We start from the raw sequence: 20954 nt of genomic DNA, 5'->3' as shown, positions 1-20954 counted from the left end.
ATTTTGTTTTAACTATGAATTAAACAAAAAGAGAGAATTGGAGATATTTAAATAAGATTTAAATATTTTAATTATGAATAGGGATTCATAATCAATGTGTGCCGGAATTGATTGGGATTGGCATTTGATTTAATGTTAAATATTAATTAAATTGTTTAATTAATCGCTTAATATTATTTTGATTTGAAATTAATTATTTAAATTAATTGTTGAATTAAAATAAAGAAAGCTAAAACGTTGACTTCGCTTAATGGAAAAATCCATGTTTGAGTTCGTGGAACATTGAGCGTCAATAAATGGTTTAACCAAACTTGCATGTTTGCCACATCATCTAACAAATTTGAGTGGAATTTTGAGGGTCAAATTTTGGTAATCTCAAATTTGCAAGAACTTGCAAATAACTCTGTAAATAGAGTGATCAAGGTACATGGAAATTCTTCCGCAAAAACTTTGAGAAAATCTCTCAAAACTCTCTCTTCAGATATATTAAATTCCTATCAAGTTTAGTCACTCACTGGATTCCACAATCCCGTTCTAAGGCCGGAGAAGACACTAGTGGTGGTTCGAAATCGGTTCGTGAGGAAAAATGAATTTGAACTACGAAAGGTTAGTATTCAAACTCATCGAGTTTTAATGCTTTTGAACATGCTAGCTAATTTACTATAATTGATGTACTTAGAGTGCCAAAGATCCAAATTGCTTCCGCACGTGTTTATAGTAACACCATCATAGGATTCTCGTGCAAGGCCTCACAAACCTGTCGTGGTTTGGAATTCTGGGTTCTAGATCCGCTGGTAATCGTTTCGCGGATCTAAATGCATGGTCTTATAGGAGGTATCCCAATTTAGGGTTCTGTCTAGCCTAGATAGACTCAAGCGCCCTAGTCTAGGCTCGTAGTTTCCTCCTATTCAACAAGAAAGATAACACAAGCAATGATGCACTACACTCAAGCGCCCTAGTCTAGGCTCGTAATTTCCTCCTATTCAACAAGAAAGATAACACAAGCAATGATGCACTACAGCTAACATGCAACAATACATGTAATATTAACAAACATGCTCAAAGGGAAGATAACATCCACCTTCACCCGGAGCGCAGCTTTTCACAAGTTTCCCTTCCTCCTCATACATACACACATTATCACAATCTCAATTGAAACAGATACATAATCGAACTAGATTCCATCGATTTTCTTAATTAGTTCATTTCCATGGTTTCCATACTCATATGCTAGGTTCGGCTAGCTAAGTTTATCGGTATGGTAGCATGCATGCTCATTCCAAGCGGTTCCTACAAGTACTGCTCGTGGGAACCCAAATGGTTACTTACTTGGTTGACGCGTGCCTTTCCAAGCTCGAGTTTCTTGGCGGAAAGGATTCCAAAAATTCTAGAATTTCCTTGACAGGTCCTAATTCACATAATAATAGGGTCGGTATCAAAATCGAGACGAAGAACAATAAAACGGAGGCCGAACGGAAGGAAAACAAGTACTCACGCGCTACACGAGCCGTGGAGAGCTTCCTACGCGCGACTTCCCGCGCAGTCGCGGGGCAGCACCCGGGTTGGAGCGTCGGTTCGGTTCGTGCGTTCTCGGGTCGCGTGCGGAGCGTCGGTTCGGACTCGGGCCAACCCCAATTCGCTTGCCTGACGTGTGCGGGGCACGCCTCACATGCCGGAATGCGCCACGTGTCCAACATCGATTCTGCCACGCTCCTCCATACGCCGGCCGACGCTTGGCGGTGTTCTTCTCTCTCCTGCTGCATTTTTTCCAAATTTTCGAGAAACGTGAATTTTTGCGTTCTCGATCCATTTTCTTTCGATTTTTATATCTTCCAATCCATAATCCGAATCACTTCACGAATATTGTAGATCTCATATTCTATTTCTACCATATATTCTTCTTATATTGTTTTGGTAATCACGCGTCTTATTATTCGAGTTCGAATTTGACTAAAAATACGAGTTCTTACCGAAAATCGTATTTTCTTGAAACTCCGATTCGAACGGAAATCTCGACCGCCTTCACTCCAAAACTTACGAAGATCACACTCCTGAGGGTAAAAGCCCAAGAATCACTCAAAAACGTCACTAGCACACCAAAATCTCGATTAACATCTCGATCTAGACATTCGCGGACTAATCGTAAGTTCTTAGACGTTTTCGACGAAATAGGAAGGTGCGATTCGTGAAAGCACCTTGCCTCGGACTACTAAAGGTTTAGGTTGAGGATTCTCAGATCTCCGATGTCGATTTTTTATCAGATCTTCTCCTCCAACCTCAAAACCCTAATCTCCTTTCTAAGATCTCCGGCGTCGATTTCCATCATTGTGCCTAAATTTTGGAAATCGTAAAAGGTCTCTTGAATTATAAATAAATTTAATTATATTATTTCACAACTTAAATAAAAATAATTAATAATTAATGTCGAATATAGACTAAAGTAGAATATAGTTGTGCATATATTAATAAATGCTTTCCAAATTTTATGAATAAAACAAGCTAAACCTCACATCAAAAGTGTTTAGAGAAAAGTAATAATAGTTATAAAATAGCTTGTTGTTTTCATAGGCCCAAAAAATCTCAACCAATTTTTGTGCAATAAGTGGACTTAAACGACACCGTCATATTGTCAATATCATACCCAACAAAAAAAATCGCCATCATACTGTTCCCGATGAGTGCGTCCTTGTTGTCAACGCCCATCGCGGTGAAGCAAAAGGACCCATCCGGCATCTTATTGAAAGTCTGAACTGTACTCAATCGGAGATCCACGCCGCCGTCGAAGTGTAGAGTCATCACCAAATCCCCCAAATTATCTTTGTAGCAAAGAGTATCATCGTCAATGGCCTTCGACGGGATATGCCGCCGAACTTCGACAACCAATCGTCCGTACAATTCTTTGGGGAGGAGAGTCGACGGCGTGCCGGTATCGAGAACCGCATTTACCTTGGCCGGAGGTCCCGACGTATTGTACGGAACGAGGGTTTTTCAGACGGAGATTCCTGTGAGGGTGAGACAGTAAGATGTCTGGTCGGATGTTCTAACGAGTTGGGCTGTGATGACTCCGAGTCCTTTAACTTCAGAACTCGACCCGATAGAGAGGTTACTTGAGATTCTCGGGTCGGTGTTGTATGGTATCAGACAAAGGGAGAACTTTGTGCCGCCGACCGATGGACCTATCCGTGAATATGAATTTACATTAACTATAAGGTTTTGAACTTTATAGTTGTTTGATTAAGAATATAATTAACGGTTGGTTTCACTATTTAATGCGAATAATGTTTTTAAAAATATTAATAATAATTGAAAGTGATAATATATATATACACGTGAGAAACGAATGAAATCGCTCCTCTTCCAAATCCGATCAATCCCATTTCATTGGCATTAAACTCTCCACTATTATTATGTCTGCAACCAAACACCACCCCCAAAAACGGCGTCGTTGCTCCAAACCTCGAAGTTACAGCCATTTTTTCAGTCGCCAATTCTCCCTGCGTAGATCCGCTTCCATACCCATAGTCGTACTTACACGTGTCGGTGCCGGATCACGCCGCATCGGACCCCCTCAAATGGCACTGTGGCGACTTACAAGTGTCCTAGGGCATACTCTATACCCAACATGTTCTCCCACTTGTCCTAGATAAGATGAGACATGTCTCGTAATCCTAGACATTCTAGATGACCCTCAAACACTTTAGTCTAGAGAGTCATTTTATATAAATCAAAATAATTATCATTAAAAATCATCTTGGTCATTACCACGCTGCTTTCTCTCTCAATATCATTCTTTATAGATTGATCTTTTATAATTTCCTTAATATTAGTCTTTGTATCACTATCATCACAAAAAAAGTAACAAACTAAATCACATTTGAAACACCTTTCAAATGTTTAAGAAATTATTACAATCATACAAGTCATTTTGTTGCTTTAAATTCTGATTTACCATACTTCACAATGTATGGTAGAATTGATCTTAACATAAATTTCTCTAAATTTATGTAACTAGTGTATCACTTAAAGATCAAATCTCACTACAACAAATAATAGATACGATAGCTTACGAAAAATGCTATCGTAGACTTTTTATAGTGTTTTTCGTACGTCGTGACAGCCCATGTTATTAAAAGTCCGAGACTTTTTATAGCGTTTTTTATAGCTATAATAGATGCTATAGTAGAGTATAAATTTATAGCTTATATACGTTGCTATAAAAAATATTTTATAGCGTTTTATTGAAGCTATATATAACTTTAAATTAATGCTATAATAAAATTAATTATTCATTTATAATCATTATAGTTACCATAATCAAATTTTAACAACATTTTTTAATAAAATTTAATTCAAATACTAAATAAACACATATGGTATTAAATACGATGACTTCCATTCATCATTGAGACTTCATAATCTATTTCCATTACAATAGTAGTACTCCATCCTTTCCTAAAATAAAGTTATACAAACTATACAAGATAAAATATTCCCCACTACTTGCAATGATTGTCAAGGAACCGTTATCATGTCACAGTTATCATGTCACGACTTTGAAGTGCAAGTCCTCTATCCCANCCCCACATAATTTCTTTAAATCATCTCTACTGAGAAATTATGACAAGACAATGATTGCATCCTTACTGATGATGATGAAGCAAGGTCTTCTATATTATCCTTACCAATGATGATGAAGCAAGGTCTTCTGTATTGAGTAGTTTTGCAAGTCTAAAGTCCCCTGTGCATAAATTCAAGATATTAGAAGAAATAACTAGTAAAGAAATTCCATCCGATAAAAAATGGAAGCCATCGTACCAATCCGGACATCATTGCTCTTTGCAAGAAACATATTGGAACACTAGAATAGAAGAAAATTTGAAAAAACAAAAAAATCAAGAACCATTAATGAGTTGGGTATGTTAATACATTATAGGTACCTTAAGATCTTTTTGTAGCACCCTATTGGAGTGCAGATAAACTACAGCTCAGCTAGTAACAACTATGCCAACCATTTGCAAACTTTCTGAGATAAAAAAAATTGACAATCAGAAAAAGATAATCACGGTTACGAACTTACTTACTCAAGAAAGTATGTTCCTCTGACATTTTCTATCAATTCAGACCTGCTCAACAAAAGAAAACACGGCATAGGATTAGGCTTGAGTTTTCTTCCCATCCCTTTGTCCTCTTCACTACATCTGAAAACTAGTTTATCGATTCAATCCATATTGATCTTCCACAAAATGTTCTAACTTTTGTACTTCACTTAGTTATAATTCTTGGGAGGGAAAATTGAAAGACATTGTTATAAAGGTTGCTTATTTTTTTTATTCAATCTAAAAATAAACAACCATTCAAGGTCATAAATGAAGCAAACTCCAAAAGGATGGAAAATTTAAATAAACATGACTTACATGTCTCCAACTTCCCTTCACAGTAGCAAGTTACAATGCATATATAATCCCCCTACACAAATGGCCTTTTTACCCGAACAGTGAGGGTAACAACTATGAGAAGGAGAAAAGGAAGAAAGGAAATAGAAGGTTTTGTAGCCTCATGAATAGGTGTAGTTTCATTCTGATACTAATCACCGACAACACGCTTTTTAGGGGGCACCATGTAGCATCACTAAGTAGTAGAAAATGAATGCGAGAAAGATGACAAATTAGACCAATTAAAAGAAACAAAGTGTTTAAATTTGTCAAAAGTATAGTTTTAGAACTTCAATTAGTAAGGATGATAGGCTGATATATTGAAACATACATGGGAAAAACCATGCCCACAAAATTGGAAGATCTACTAAAGTATAACTCACAAAGTTGAAACTGGGCCTTAGCTCCCCAAGTTGGTGCCATGAGTGAAACAAATTCTACAAGGAAAATAAACAACAACAAAATTACGTGAGAATTACACCCCTGAATTTAACTAAATCTCTTAAATTAATCAAAATGCTACAAATCAAAAGCATCATCTCCAAAATTGAATATCCAAATTAATTGAGAAAATGAAGGGACCAAAAAAGAGAGAACCAAACATCAAAACATAGAGAAACCTAAACCCTAGAACAAAAAGGAAGAAGTATCAATCCAAATGTTTAAGAAATGAGAAACCTAGATGCAAATCCACTCTACTCATTCTCATTTTAAAATGTAGGGTATTATGTACTCCTCCTTCAAGGCACAAATATTAAACTATGCTCAATAGATTAAACACACATGTGAATGCTAACCTCGATTACGAGCTTTTTCATTTGGCCCAGATCAGCGACATTGACATGAGGATAGAGCAAAGACGAAGTTGCCATACAGACAAAAATGGAATACAAAAGGAAGAAAAAGATGAAATACATGGGTTATAACTCCAAATCGGTAGATTATGCAAAATGGAGCACAAGGGTAAGAGAGGAAATTGAGAGAAAAAATAATCGCACAAGGGGAAGAGAGGAAATTGAGAGAAAAAAAAAATCTAGCCTCAACCTCTAAATTAGGGCAAAACGAAGGGAGGAAGAGAGAGAGTAAATAAAGAGCTCACTATTTTAAAAAATATATCTATTTTTTTTTTATTTTGTTTTGTGTCCGCTTTTCTTATTTATTTTGTGTCGGCCTTTTTTTTTATCATTTTTTTATAGCATGTTTTAGTAAATGCTATCTTCAAGAGCTACAGAAAGGGTAATTTGTTGTAGTGTCTTTAACTCCATATACAAAATGAAAAATTCTCATTATGGATCGATCTGAGAAAACTTTAATTTTTCACTTAATGGTAATACCATTAGTTTAACTAATATAATCTATCTAACTGTATATTTAACGTTAATTCTCATATACGCATTAATTGTCTCCCATTCAGAAAAGACAATTAATCATACTCTCAACATTTGAGATTACTTATGATATTATTCATGTGACTTCATATTTCAATGATCATTATCATTCTTTGAAGTCTTGCATCAAATATTTGACAACAATTTTGTCAATAATACATGAGACAATATTAATGTTTATCCTTAAATATATATTTTAGGAGATACAGAATTATCCCAAAACATTTATTTGGAATTGGTTAGATAGTCTATTTATGTTAGACGGACAGATTACATTATCATAATGAGTAATGTGTCATAAACATAAAATTTGAGAAAATTCATTCACCAATAATTTTCTTGTTTTCACAAGCTCATTACAATTTATTTAAAGTCATAGGTTATCCAACCTAAAAAATTTATAGGTTAAATTCATTTAAAAAATGAACTTTTACTCCTTTACCCAACTTTCTGCCTTTGATCTTTAATAATAAATTCATATAATAATCTTTAATAATAAATTTATATAATAATATGGGTAGATGCCGTCTCTTTAAATTTCTTTTCACAAAATAATTTCAAATATTCATTTAACCTATCTCATATAAAAATGAATTAGAGAATAACAATAGACTCTAAATGACAACATGAGAGAAGTCTACTTCAAGTTACTTTCTCCAAGTTCAACTCTTTGTCATGAGTCATGTTTTGAAGATCGGTATCTTTTTATCTATACATAATTTTCCTTTTGTAGATCCTCATATCCTATGAGTTTAATCTCATCAAGAACATCTACAAATCCCTGGATTTTATAACTTTAACTTATTCATCATCCCTCATAACTATTGGGTAATAAGCCTTCAAATTGGTCATCTAACCTGACAATTTGAATTTTAGTAGGATTGAATCATCTCATAATTCTCCCACTAAGATGGGGCTTATCCAATTAGTGACCAGGATCCACTTGACTCTCAAGGCAAATTAAATTGTTAACAAGTTTGGTTCATTATTAGAGGCTTCACTTGGAACTATTTAATTAACACTATCTCACCTTATTAAAGGTGTCCTTCTATTTGAACTTCTTTAGAAAATTATGTTTGTCATACAAATATGTTTTTCTATTTAAAATTAAATAAAAGACTATTTTGTTTCTCTTTAGGAGTAGTCTACACTTAGGCATAATTTTGAACATATTTGTCTTAGCATATATGCTTGATTACAATTATTGAAGTGTCGTAAACTAAGTTTACTACATTTCCATAATCTCAAAAATTGTCTCAGACAATTTTGAAGGCAATCATGTTCACTATGCAATCCCTATTGCATATCCTAACCAAAGTTTGGTAATGACTTATAATTTTTTTTTAATATGTGACTATATTTAATATAGTCTTGTTTTATCCTCTTACATCACAATTTCACAAAATTGTATTATGCTTAGAGTTGAAAATCAATTCCACGTTCTATCAACTAAATTTAGTACACAATGTTCTCATACTATTCATTATAATCGGATCATAATGTCGTGATAGATTTACCAAAATAGATTTAACTTTAGTCTCATTTTTCTTGAACTTTTAAAAAAAAATAGAGTAAGTTACATTTGATGAGGATACTTATATATTAAATAATCATCAATCAGATTGATAAAATATTAACAATATTCTTTGACTTTTGCATTCAACAGACTTTTGGTCTTCCAGACTTTTTCAATAAAGGCCCAATAATTATCTTGCATGAAAAGCGAGATCTAAAGACATGTAAACTACTTAACTCGAACGTTTAGAGAATTAACTTTTACTAGTCTTTTTATTGTATTCAATTTGACATTAATCAAATGAACTGCCAAAGACAAATATTATCTTTTGGAGAAAACAATGTCTTTTTATTCTTGATTCTCTAATCATGAATATCTCAATATTTCCTAGCATAGTAAGTGTTAACATTTTAACCCACCCATACTAATTGTACTTAATTTGAGCCGAACATATTTTCAAACAATTTTGAAAATATAAACTTTAATATTTTGAAGTAACTCATACTATTTGAACTACTTAATAATAAAGTTTGAGAAATTGAATTTCTCTTATGGTTACTAAAAATATGTTAATGTCTCCTACTACACCTACCGAGATTGATTTTCCTAATGTCAACCCGTAGAATCCGTAGAATCTCCTACTACATCTTAATGTCTCCTACTACACCTAATGTCTCCTACTACACCTATTGAGATTGATTTCCTAGTGTCAACCCGTAGAATCTATTCTACCTCATCAAGTATTTTTCAAGAATTACATATAAATGTAATGAAGAACAAATCTTGACCGTAGATCTTATATCAACTATCCAAGTGGTCTCATTCAGTCTCCACCAAAAATTTAGTAAATCAAGTTTACTGTCATTTAGATTTTTCTTTGATTTTTCTTTCCCTAGAGTAATTTAAAAAATTTCTCTATGACTGTCCTCCCTAGTTAGGAACTATTTCCTATCATAGCTTTAGTCATCAGTTTTTTTTGAATGGTTGTAATACTTAATTTCTAGATCATTTAGATAACTATCTCAATTTAGCTTTTATTGACTTCACATTGACAATAGGTCTGGAGAACATTTCTCAATAATGACAAAAAAAAAAAAGAAAAAATTATATATTACCATCATATAGTGCTAATATTATTTTTCCAAGTATTGAAATTTTCTCAATCTGACTTATCAGTAATGAAAATTAAACCGTCGAGAGAATTTAAACATAATATTTGAAATATATAAAATATTATTTAATTACAAACAATCAACTATTCATTCAATTCAATTTCCGCATAAGAACAAACAATTTTTTAAAGTGAACGCTATAAACCATTTCTAATGCTATGGTACTTTAGTGATTTAGAACAAGTGTCGTAGGGTAGGTCAAGTGTTCCTTCACTAAACCGAGACAATCTCAACCAAATATTATACCAGAATAACTCTTATTCCTATAATATTTAGTTACCATTAGTTCGGTCAAGAACATCATTAACAACCTTAATGATTTGTTTGTAAATGTAATCCATCATTTTAGATCTTGTTATTTTATCCCAACAAGTGCGGCCGTAGGGTAGTTCAAGTATTAGAAATAAAAATTACTATCTTATCCTTTTCAAGAGTTCACCCTAATATTGACCCATGCAAACACCTTCCCTAGGGGATGGCCCAAAAGCCGCCATGAGGCCCCGCATGGATCTCATGTTATGAACCAATGATGGAGACCATAGGATATGTTGACACATTTCCTTCTCCCATTGACTATAAATACTTTCTCAATATATTCACCTTGATATTGACTCATGCAAACACCTTCCGTAGGGGGACGGTCCAAATGCCGCCACGATGCCCCGCATGAATCTCACGGTGTGAATCAATAATAGAGAACGTAGGATATCTTGACATGTGTCCTTAATATCTTGATATCTTAACAAACGTCCTCTCCCACTAAGTATTTTGAAATAGGGTTTTTTTATTACTAAGACAAATTAGGTTAATTTTATTTATCTAAGTTCCCAATCTACCCTTTCATAACCGTGATGTTGGTTGGATTGTTTTTAACGTGAATTACCAAGTTTTTAAACTATTAAAAACTAATTACATTATGAGCATGCATAATGAAATTAAATAAAATTTGACTAATTCAACTCGCAGGTCAATTCCGAGGTAGAGGTGTTCCATTTCTGTCAGCTTAAATACCTCAGCCTAGCTAGAACCTTCCTTAGACAGAGTTCCCTTATAGTCAATTTTTACTTAAAAATTCATTAATCTTTAATTAACTATTAGTTACTAGACCAATGAACATACGTGAATTAAACGGCTTTTAACCCTATTAAAAACTTTACTAGATCAATGAACATACGTGAATTAAACGGCTTTTAATCCTATTAAAAACTAACTCACTTATGGAATAATTTAAAATCCTAACATTTTAAACCTTTTAAAATCAAATTTAATAGATTACTAAAAAAATTCTAATCATATTAGAACCTACCTAATCCTATTGAATGCAAATAAATATTTTAATTTAATTTTCTAATTTATTTCCAAGTATAACAATTATACTAAAATGTATATGAAAATACATGCTTATTAGAAAATCATCTTAATTCTAATTGTCCAAATATAACATTTATATTCAAAAATAAATCAAAGACATGATTATGCTTAATCTATGGCTGGTGCAATCAATTAATTTAAAACCACCTCATATGCATAATTAAATTAAAAAGAAAAAAGAAAAAAAACAAAGTAAAATTAACCAGCATATTTGGCATATCATAGAAATTGAAATTGGATTAAATTACAATAATTTAAGTCCAATTCATATATGGTCTTCAATGTTTTACTTCTGGAACAATTCCAAATTTAATAGTATTAAATTTTAAGATCGGTCCATTATTTAACTCTTCCAAATGTAATAAATACGTTTCTTTTGGAACAATTCCAAATTAAAATTAAACTTTAATATCTTTCCTTTTTAGTTTAACATCTTTCCTTTTAGAATCATTCCAAATGAAATAATAATTAGGGTTAGAGATCTTTATATTGGAACCATTCCAAATTTAATATATATTTTCCTTATTCTCCCAACCATTCCAAATCTAGAACTTTTTCAAACAATTTTAAATCTAGAATTTTTCGGAACAATTCCAAATATACATATTTTCCTTTTAAAAAAAAATCTAAAGGTAGATCTTTTACTCATGGAACAATTCTAGATGTAATAAAATTAAAGTTTCAAAAAATCTAAAGTATAATTGATGAAAGTCGTCATTGCCGTCGTCGTCTCTTTTCAATTTAGAATAAACCTAACCATATACATTTGTCTAACAAATCGGTAAATCTAATACCACATCGATATGCCAAAAAAAATCAATTTTACAAAAGAATATTACACATATCACATATGGTTTGAAATCAAACCTCCACCATACTACTTTTAATTTAAAATAAAAATCAATAGGCTCTGATACCAATTGAAGGGAACATCCACGTAGCGGAAGCATTGAGAACCGTTTTGATTTTTATTAAGAATTAAAGCAAAGCAATAAATAGGAGAGTAAGAACTCTACCTTTGTAAAAACCCTAACTTGCAAGACTCCTCCAATTATTCCAACCATAAGTTGTTATTAGGAGGATATTTTGGAGATATATTTTAATAATCAGTTACAATATATGTGAGATATTTAGGGAGTTGGTATAGATTTGATTTACAATATATTTTATTTATTGACAAGATTTAGTTAGTTATATATATTTTTTTCTTTCTATTTTTAGGTATTAGTTGATAGTTTGTATCCTATTTAAACGTGGTAAACCTGAATCAAGATCATACTTTCGATCCCATAAAGATTTAGTTAGTTATATATATTTTTTTCTTTCTATTTTTAGGTATTAGTTGATAGTTTGTATCCTATTTAAACGTGGTAAACCTGAATGAAGATCATACTTTCGATCCCAATTCTATTTCTATTTCTCATTCTTAACATGGTATCAGAGCACCAATCTTGGTGTTCTTAAATATCAAAATTTTCTTCATGGCGGAATCAACCAAATCCAGCTTCAAAATTTCGGATGTTGATTTAACACATCCTTACTATATTCATCACTCTGATCAGCCAGGATATTCACTTGTTCCAATCAAATTAAATGGAGCAAATTACCAATCCTGGAGTAAATCAGTTATGCATGCTCTTATTGCCAAGAAGAAAATTGGCTTCATTGATGGCACAATTGAGGAACCGTCCCAAGATGCAAATTCAACCGAATTCGAACTCTGGAATCAGTGCAACAGTATGATAATATCTTGGTTAACTCATTCCGTTGAAGCAGATATCGCTAAAGGCATTATTCACGCCAAGACAGCTCATCAAGTGTGGGTTGATCTTCACGATCAATTCTCACAAAAGAATGCTCCAGCAATTTTTCAAATACAAAACTCGATAGCAACGATGTCACAAGGAACCATGGCACTGTCAACATATTTCACCAAGCTCAAAGCACTCTGGGATGAACTGGAAGCGTACCGCACACCATTTACCTGTAATCAACGTCAAATACATATTGATCAACGCGAAGAAGACAAGTTGATGCAATTGCTCATGGGGCTCAATCAGTCTTATAAAACGGTGAGATCTAACATATTGATGATGTCTCCATTACCTAATGTGAGGCAAGCCTATTCATTACTTGTACAAGAAGAGATGCAGCGTCAGGTAACTTCCGAACCTACTGAGAAAATCTCGATTGCATCAGCAGTGCAAAAGAAAACAATATATTCAAAATTCGCCAAGGACAAATTGTGTGAACACTGCAATAAAAGTGGTCATACAATTAATGAGTGTCGAATTCTTAAGTTTCACTGTAAGTTTTGTGATAGAAGGGGCCATACAGAAGATCGGTGTCGACAGAAAAATAATTCTGGAAGGACAAGACAAGACAATCAACACAATAACCGTGGATATCGATCATCTGCAAATATGGCCGATGTTTCACAGTTGAATACAGAAGAACAGTCACCTAATTCCATTCCAAATTTTTCTTCTGAGCAATTACGACAGATAGCACAAGCCTTATCTGCAATCAATCATCACCCTTCTGGTAATTCTGACAATCACATCAATGTTGCAGGTTTGTTTCCCATATCTACATTATCTATTAACTCTGCGAGTTCTAATTCATGGATTCTCGATAGTGGAGCTACGGATCATATAGTATCAAAATCTTCTGTTATGACTGAACCAAAGGCTGCCATCATGTCTACAATAAATTTGCCTAATGGAGAGACAGCACGTGTGTCACATACTGGCAATATTTCCCTTAGCCCTAACCTTAAATTAAACAACGTTTTATGTGTGCCTTCATTCAATTTAAACCTAATGTCGATCAGCAAACTTACCAATAACTTGAAATGTTATGTCACCTTCTATCCTGATTCTTGTGTTATGCAGGACTTGGCTACGGGGAAGATGATTGGCTCGGGTAAACAATTTGGAGGTCTCTATCATATTTCTTCATCTCCAATCAAATCTTCAGCTCATCAAGTATCTCAGTCATCTGATTTGTGGCATTTACGCCTAGGTCATCCTTCCTTTTCTCGTTTTAAATTTCTAGCTGATCAATTGCATCTTAATAATGCGAGTTATTCTCATAATTGTAGTATCTGCCCGTTAGCAAAACAAACTAGGTTGTCTTTCCCAAGAAGTTCAATAACAACCCATTCTGCTTTTGATCTGATACATTGTGATGTTTGGGGACCACATAAAATTCCTACCCATTCTGGTTTGCGTTTTTTTCTCACTATTGTTGATGATTTTACTCGATGTACTTGGGTTTTTTTAATGCAACATAAGTCAGAAGTACATCATTTGTTAATGAACTTTGTTAAATTCGTTCAAACTCAATTTCATACTACTATCAAGATAGTTCGATCAGACAATGGGACTGAGTTCCTATCTTTGCAACCATTCTTTACTTCTTGTGGTATTGAATTTCAGCGCACTTGTGTCTATACTCCACAACAAAATGGAGTCGTAGAACGCAAGCATCGCCATATCCTAAATGTAGCTAGGTCTCTTCTTTTTCAGTCACAGGTTCCACTTAATTTTTGGGGAGAGTGCATTTTAACGGCTGTTTATCTTATAAATAGAACGCCATCACCATTATTATCTAACAAGACACCCTTTGAAGCACTCTACAAACGACCACCTACATTTCATCATCTTAAAGTTTTTGGTTGTAAATGTTATGCAACTATAGTACATCCTAAGCAAAAATTTGAACCTAGGGCAACTCCTTGTGTTTTCGTAGGATATCCTTGTGGTCATAAAGGTTACAAGTTGTATGACATGCAATCTCACAAATTCTTTATCAGCCGTGATGTCAAATTTTGTGAAGATGATTTTCCTTTTTCATCAGCTTCACAAACTTCGACATTAGCTCCTTCGACTCCTGTTGTACCACTTCATGATCCATCCTACTCAAACATCCATCCTCCACCTTCTATTCCTTCACCTCCTACTCCGCCTTCACCTCCTATCCCTTCACCTACTACTCCGTCGTCTCCTCCACCTTCTCCAGATTCGCCCACTAATTCCAATCCTATCCCACCTGATACATCAGCTCCACTTCGACGTTCTACTCGTACTAAACAGCCTCCAGCTTGGCATAAGGATTATGAGATGTCTTCTGGAGCCAATCATTTAACCTCTAGCTCAAGTCTCGGCACTAGCACCAGGTATCCCCTTCATCATTACCTTTCATTCTCTCGTTTTTCTCCTACTCAACGTGCTTTTCTAGCTCTTATTACATCCCAGACAGAACCTAAAACCTATGACGAGACAGTTGGCGACGCGTTATGGCAGCAGGCTATGAATGATGAAATTGCAGCTTTGGAACGTAATCATACATGGTCTCTCGTTCCTCTACCACCTGGTCATAAAGCTATTGGTTGTCGTTGGGTGTACAAAATTAAATACAACTCTGATGGTTCTGTTGAACGTTATAAAGCTCGACTTGTAGCAAAGAGATACACTCCGGTTGAAGGTATTGATTACACAGAAACATTTTCCCCTACAGCGAAACTTACTACACTTCGTTGCTTACTCACTGTTGCTGCTGCTCGAAAATGGTTCACCCATCAGTTGGATGTTCAAAATGCCTTTCTCCATGGTAATCTAGACGAGGAAGTTTATATGTCTTTACCACCAGGTCTTCGCCGACAGGGGGAGAATACAGTATGTCGGCTCCATAAATCTCTTTATGGATTAAAACAGGCTTCTCGCAATTGGTTCTCCATATTTTCTACAACTATACAAAATGCAGGCTACACTCAGTCCAAAGCAGATTACTCTTTGTTTACTAAGAGTAAAGGTACTTCTTTCACTGCAGTTCTAATCTATGTTGATGATATTCTGTTGACAGGCAATGATCTCGAAGAAATTCAATATCTCAAGACTAGTTTACTCCAGAAATTTCTTATCAAAGATTTAGGAAATTTGAAATATTTTCTAGGCATTGAATTTTCTCGATCTAGAAAAGGAATTTTTATGTCTCAAAGGAAGTATGCTCTAGACATACTTCAAGACACAGGTCTTACAGGAGCACGTCCAGACAAATTTCCTATGGAGCAAAATCTGAAACTTTCTTTAACTGAAGGAGAGAAGTTGAATGATCCAAGTAAATACAGACGGTTGATTGGCAGATTAATATATTTGACCGTCACTAGGCCTGACATAGCTTATTCAGTTCGTATGCTTAGCCAATTTATGCATGAACCAAGAAAACCACATTGGGAGGCAGCTCTTCGAGTTCTGAGGTACATCAAAGGCACTCCTGGTCAAGGACTTCTACTGCCATCTGAAAACAATTTAAGATTACAGGCATATTGCGATTCTGACTGGGGTGGTTGTCGAACTTCCAGACGATCTATTTCTGGGTTCTGCATTTTCCTCGGAAATTCAATTATTTCTTGGAAGTCTAAAAAGCAGACTAATGTGTCCAGATCATCAGTAGAAGCCGAGTATCGAGCTATGGAAAATACTTGTTTAGAGTTAACTTGGTTAAGATACATTCTTCAAGACTTGAATGTTCCACTATCCGAACCAGCATTATTATATTGTGATAATCAAGCAGCATTACATATAGCAGCCAATCCAGTTTTTCACAAACGTATGAAACACATTGAAATAGATTGTCATATAGTTCGAGAAAAGTTACAAGCTGGAATCATCAAACCGTGTTATGTTTCGACCAAAATGCAATTGGCAAATGTTTTTACTAAAGCTTTGGGAAGACAGCAGTTTGACTTGGACAAGTTGGGTGTGATCGACATACACTCTCCAACTTGAGGGGAGTATTAAGAGGATATTTTGGAGATATATTTTAATAATAAGTTAGAATATATGAGATATTTAGGGAGTTGTTAGTATAGATTTGATTGACCGTATATTTTATTTATTTACAAGATTTAGTTAGTTATATATTTTTTTCTATTTTTAGGTATTAGTTGATAGTTTGTATCCTATTTAAAGTGGTAAACCTCAATTAAGATCATACTTTCAATCCCAATTCTATTTCTATTTCTCATTCTAACCATTCTTGAACATTCCACGAGATCTTCCTTGACTCAAACACAAGGTCAAGGCTTGTGGGAGCCTCTTGAAAGAAAATCCCAACAAAATTGGAGAAGGAGTTTCAAGAATTCTCTGGTGATGTAATTTCATTCTCCAGAGAGAGTGGGAGAGATTGATGTTTTTTTTTGCTCAACTAGAGGGTCCTATTTATGAGGACTCTCGGAGAATATTTGCCAAATAATATATTTGCATATTTAATATATTATGATATTATACCTTATAGAAATCAAATTTAGATATTATAAGATATCCTAATATATATTTAATTAATTTGAATCTCATTCAAATTTCAAATATATTTTTATTTAATGTATCAAATACATTAATTGATTTAATATTTAATTGTATCAAATACAATAAATATATTTTTTCTTTAATATATCTAATATATTAAATATTAATTTGAACCCTTCAAATTAATATGTTTTTCTCCTTTTATATTTAACGTATCTAATATATTAAATATTAATTTGAACACTTCAAATTAAATATATTTTCTCCATTTATTAAATATTAACTTGACATTTCAAATTAAAATTTATTTTCTCCTTTATATTTAATATATCTAATATATTAAATATCAATTTGAACACTTTAAATTTTCTTTCAAATAAATTGAACATTTTGAGCTAGCAAGGGGATTTTGTGGACCTACATATTATAAGCTCCAATGATATAAAATTAATTAATTAAACTCTTTAATTAATTAATTTCCATTCATTAACGGTAGATCACTCCATTATAGACCTAGAGTTGCACTCTTATGCACTGTAGGACAAGTTATGTCCATCGATATAATCACTACAAGCAAGTCGATCATTCACGAGTTGTTCATAATTACAACTGGTTCAAAAGTCCGTTTTACCCCTGTAATTACATCTTTCATCTTAAGTACCACTGATTCTCTAATGAACAATTTGCTTATGATCCAATCATAAACCAAGTCCTTATCGGGCCAATAAGAGGGTGGGGCCCCATTGTTCAAGTCCCCAAATTAGCACTTAAGAGAACAACTCATCTACTTTCGTTATATGGAAAGTAGTGAATTTCATCTCATGATATTATGTTCCCAACTCCCTATTTGGTCAAGTCCCCAAAATAGTAGGCATATTGAATGGGCTAAAAGAGTCATTCTCACCCACGTAAATTAAAGGACAAGCCCTCACACATAGGAGTTCATAACTCACTCTAAGATTAAGATCAAGTCGCATATGATCATCATGTGAAATATTAATTTCTCAATTAACGGATTTATAAAGAGAGATTAAATATTTCTTGGTCCAGTCTTATACAAACTCATTGTATAGGATATCCCCACTTACATGTCTCCACATGAATGATTTGAATCAAAACATTTGTAATGATTACAAACTGGATCGTATCAATAGTTTTACCGGGATAAGGCACCCAACCTTATCCATATACTATAGACTCTTTAGGTTATTACTTGAACACGATCCTCTTGTATGTTAACCACATACTGTTCAAGATTACATTAATAACCTTTGATTTTCATACAATGGATAACAATTAAATTACAAATAAAATAATATAAATTATTGTTAAAAACTAAATAATTAATTACGAGGCTTTAGGGCATAAATCCCAATATGATGTATGTTATGTTGTGTACCCAACCAGAATATGCTATATTGCGGGAATTGTCAGCAGATATCAGTCCAATCCGGGACATGCTCATTGGACTGCCGTTAAAAATATCCTTAAGTATCTTAGGAGAACGAGGGACTATATGCTAATGTACGGCGCTAAGGATCTGATCCTTACAGGGTACACTGACTCAGATTTTCAGACCAATATAGATTCGAGAAAATCGACATCGAGATCTGTTTTCACTCTGAACGGAGGAGCAATAATACGGAGAAGCATAATAAAGAAAGGTTGCATTACTGATTCCACCATGGAGGCTTAGTATGTTGCTGCTTGTGAAGCAGCGAAAGAATCAGTATGGCTTAGGAAGTTCTTAACTGATATGAAAGTCGTTCCAAATATGTATCTGCCTATCCCTCTTTATTGTGATAACAGTGGAGTAGTTGCAAATTCTAAAGAACCAAGAAGCCATAAGCGAGGAAAACATATTGAGCGCAAATATCACATCATAAGAGAGATTGCGCAACGAGGAGAAGTGGTCGTCACACAGATAGCTTCAGAGCACAACATTGCTGATCTATTTACAAAGCCCCTCACGGCTTAAGTGTTTGAAGGGCACATAGTGAGTCTAGGACTACGAGTTATGTAATCTAAGGCAAGTGGGAGAAAATGCATGGGTATGTGATGCCCTAGTTCATTGTATTTATGTCTGCATGGGTATGTGATGCCCTATCAAGTTTAGTCACTCACCGGATTCCACAATCCCGTTCTAAGGTCGGAGAAGACACTAGTGGTGGTTTGAAATCGGTTCGTGAGGAAAAAGAAATTTGAACTACAAAATGTTAGTATTCAAACTCATTAAGTTTTAATGCTTTTGAATAGTACTTTTGAACATGGGTATGTGATGCCTTATCAAGTTTAGGTCCCCCTGCTAGCTCATATGGGACTAAACCTTAGAATAGTGTGATAAGTGAGTTCCAGTGTTCGAATTCAAATTAGGGAATATATGCTAAATATATACGATATATTTAACCGCATTTTGTTTTAACTATGAATTAAACAAAAAGAGAGAATGGGAGATATTTAAATATGATTTAAATATTTTAATTATGAATAGGAATTCATAATGAATGTGTGGCGGAATTGATTGGGATTGACATTTGATTTAATGTTAAATATTAATTAAATTGTTTAATTAATCATTCAATATTATTTTGATTTGAAATTAATTATTTAAATTAATTGTTGAATTAAAATAAATTTGAAATTAATTATTTAAATTAATTGTTGAATTAAAATAAAGAAAGTCAAAATGTTGACTTCGCTTAATAGAAAAATCCATGTTTGAGTCAGTGGAATATTGAGTGTCAACTTATGGTTTAACCAAACTTGTTGCTACTTGATCTCACAAATTTTAGTTGAATTTTGAGTGTCAAAATTTGGTAGTATCAAATTTGAAAGAACATGCAAATTTGACTCTGTAAATAGAGTGATAAGGTACATGGAAATTCTTGTCGAAAAACTTTGATAAAATCTCTCAAAACTCTATCTTTAAATATACTAAATTCCTATCGAGTTAGTCACATGTAATAGCCCAAAAAATAAATAAAGAAATCAACAAATAAAAAAATAGTTAAAATAATAATATTAATAAATTAATTAAAATTAAAATTTAGAAAAAAAAAAAAAAAAAAATCCTTTCCCCACTCCTCTCCACCAACCTCCCATTCCTTCCCACAATTATCTCTTCTCAACCCATCTTTGTGCAAGGAAGTAACAGTTACTGCAAAAATAAAAAGAAAAACAATAATTGTCAGATTTACTTGAGTAAAAAAAAAAAAGACCTTTACCCAGTTGAGATTCACTCTAGATCTGATCAATAAGGTATATATTAAATCTTCATTTTCTTTTATCCTATTTTTTTTTAGAACTCACAACCAATTATAGTTAGATCTTCATTGAATTATTACAATGGTCTACCTTTGAGTTAGAAACTAAATGTCAATCATTTATACGATTCTAGTAAATCAAGTCATATTAGTAATATTATATTAAATTTTGGTTAGATTAGTAATATTAGATTAAATTTTTATCCGTAGCTAAATGAATAGATTAGATCCACTACAAATTTGGAATACATGATAACAGAATTAAAAGGAAACAAATAAAAAAGAAGATTAGAGAATTCAAAACCAGAAACTAAATATAGAGGGAAAGGTAAATACAGAGGGTAAATATAGAGAGCAGTAGCCCAACTTAAATAGCTATATCTACTTTCTTATACAATAGTAACCATCAAAAATAAGATTTTTTTTAATAAAAATATAATTATAGATATATAACATTTCAAGACTTTTAATAATGGAACAATGTAAATTAAAGAAATGATG

The 20954-nt window shown here is 33.3% G+C and overlaps 1 long non-coding RNA gene and 1 pseudogene across 1 annotated transcript; both read right to left on the bottom strand.

Moving 5' to 3' along the window:
- Window positions 1-2580: 2580 nt before the first annotated feature.
- Window positions 2581-3952, bottom strand: LOC111795130 (annotated as a pseudogene).
- Window positions 3953-4639: 687 nt separating this feature from the next.
- LOC111779901 lies at window positions 4640-6461 on the bottom strand. Its single transcript, XR_002812758.1, has 4 exons — window positions 6230-6461; window positions 5816-5869; window positions 4938-5123; window positions 4640-4738 (listed from the first exon to the last, which is right to left on the bottom strand). It is a non-coding gene; the product is annotated as an uncharacterized LOC111779901 (long non-coding RNA).
- Window positions 6462-20954: the final 14493 nt, after the last annotated feature.

This window comes from Cucurbita pepo, chromosome LG01 (assembly GCF_002806865.2).
Source record: "Cucurbita pepo subsp. pepo cultivar mu-cu-16 chromosome LG01, ASM280686v2, whole genome shotgun sequence".
NCBI lineage: Eukaryota > Viridiplantae > Streptophyta > Magnoliopsida > Cucurbitales > Cucurbitaceae > Cucurbita > Cucurbita pepo.
The sequence above is the reverse complement of the archived record's forward strand: the minus strand, read 5'-3'. Positions and strand labels throughout refer to the sequence as shown.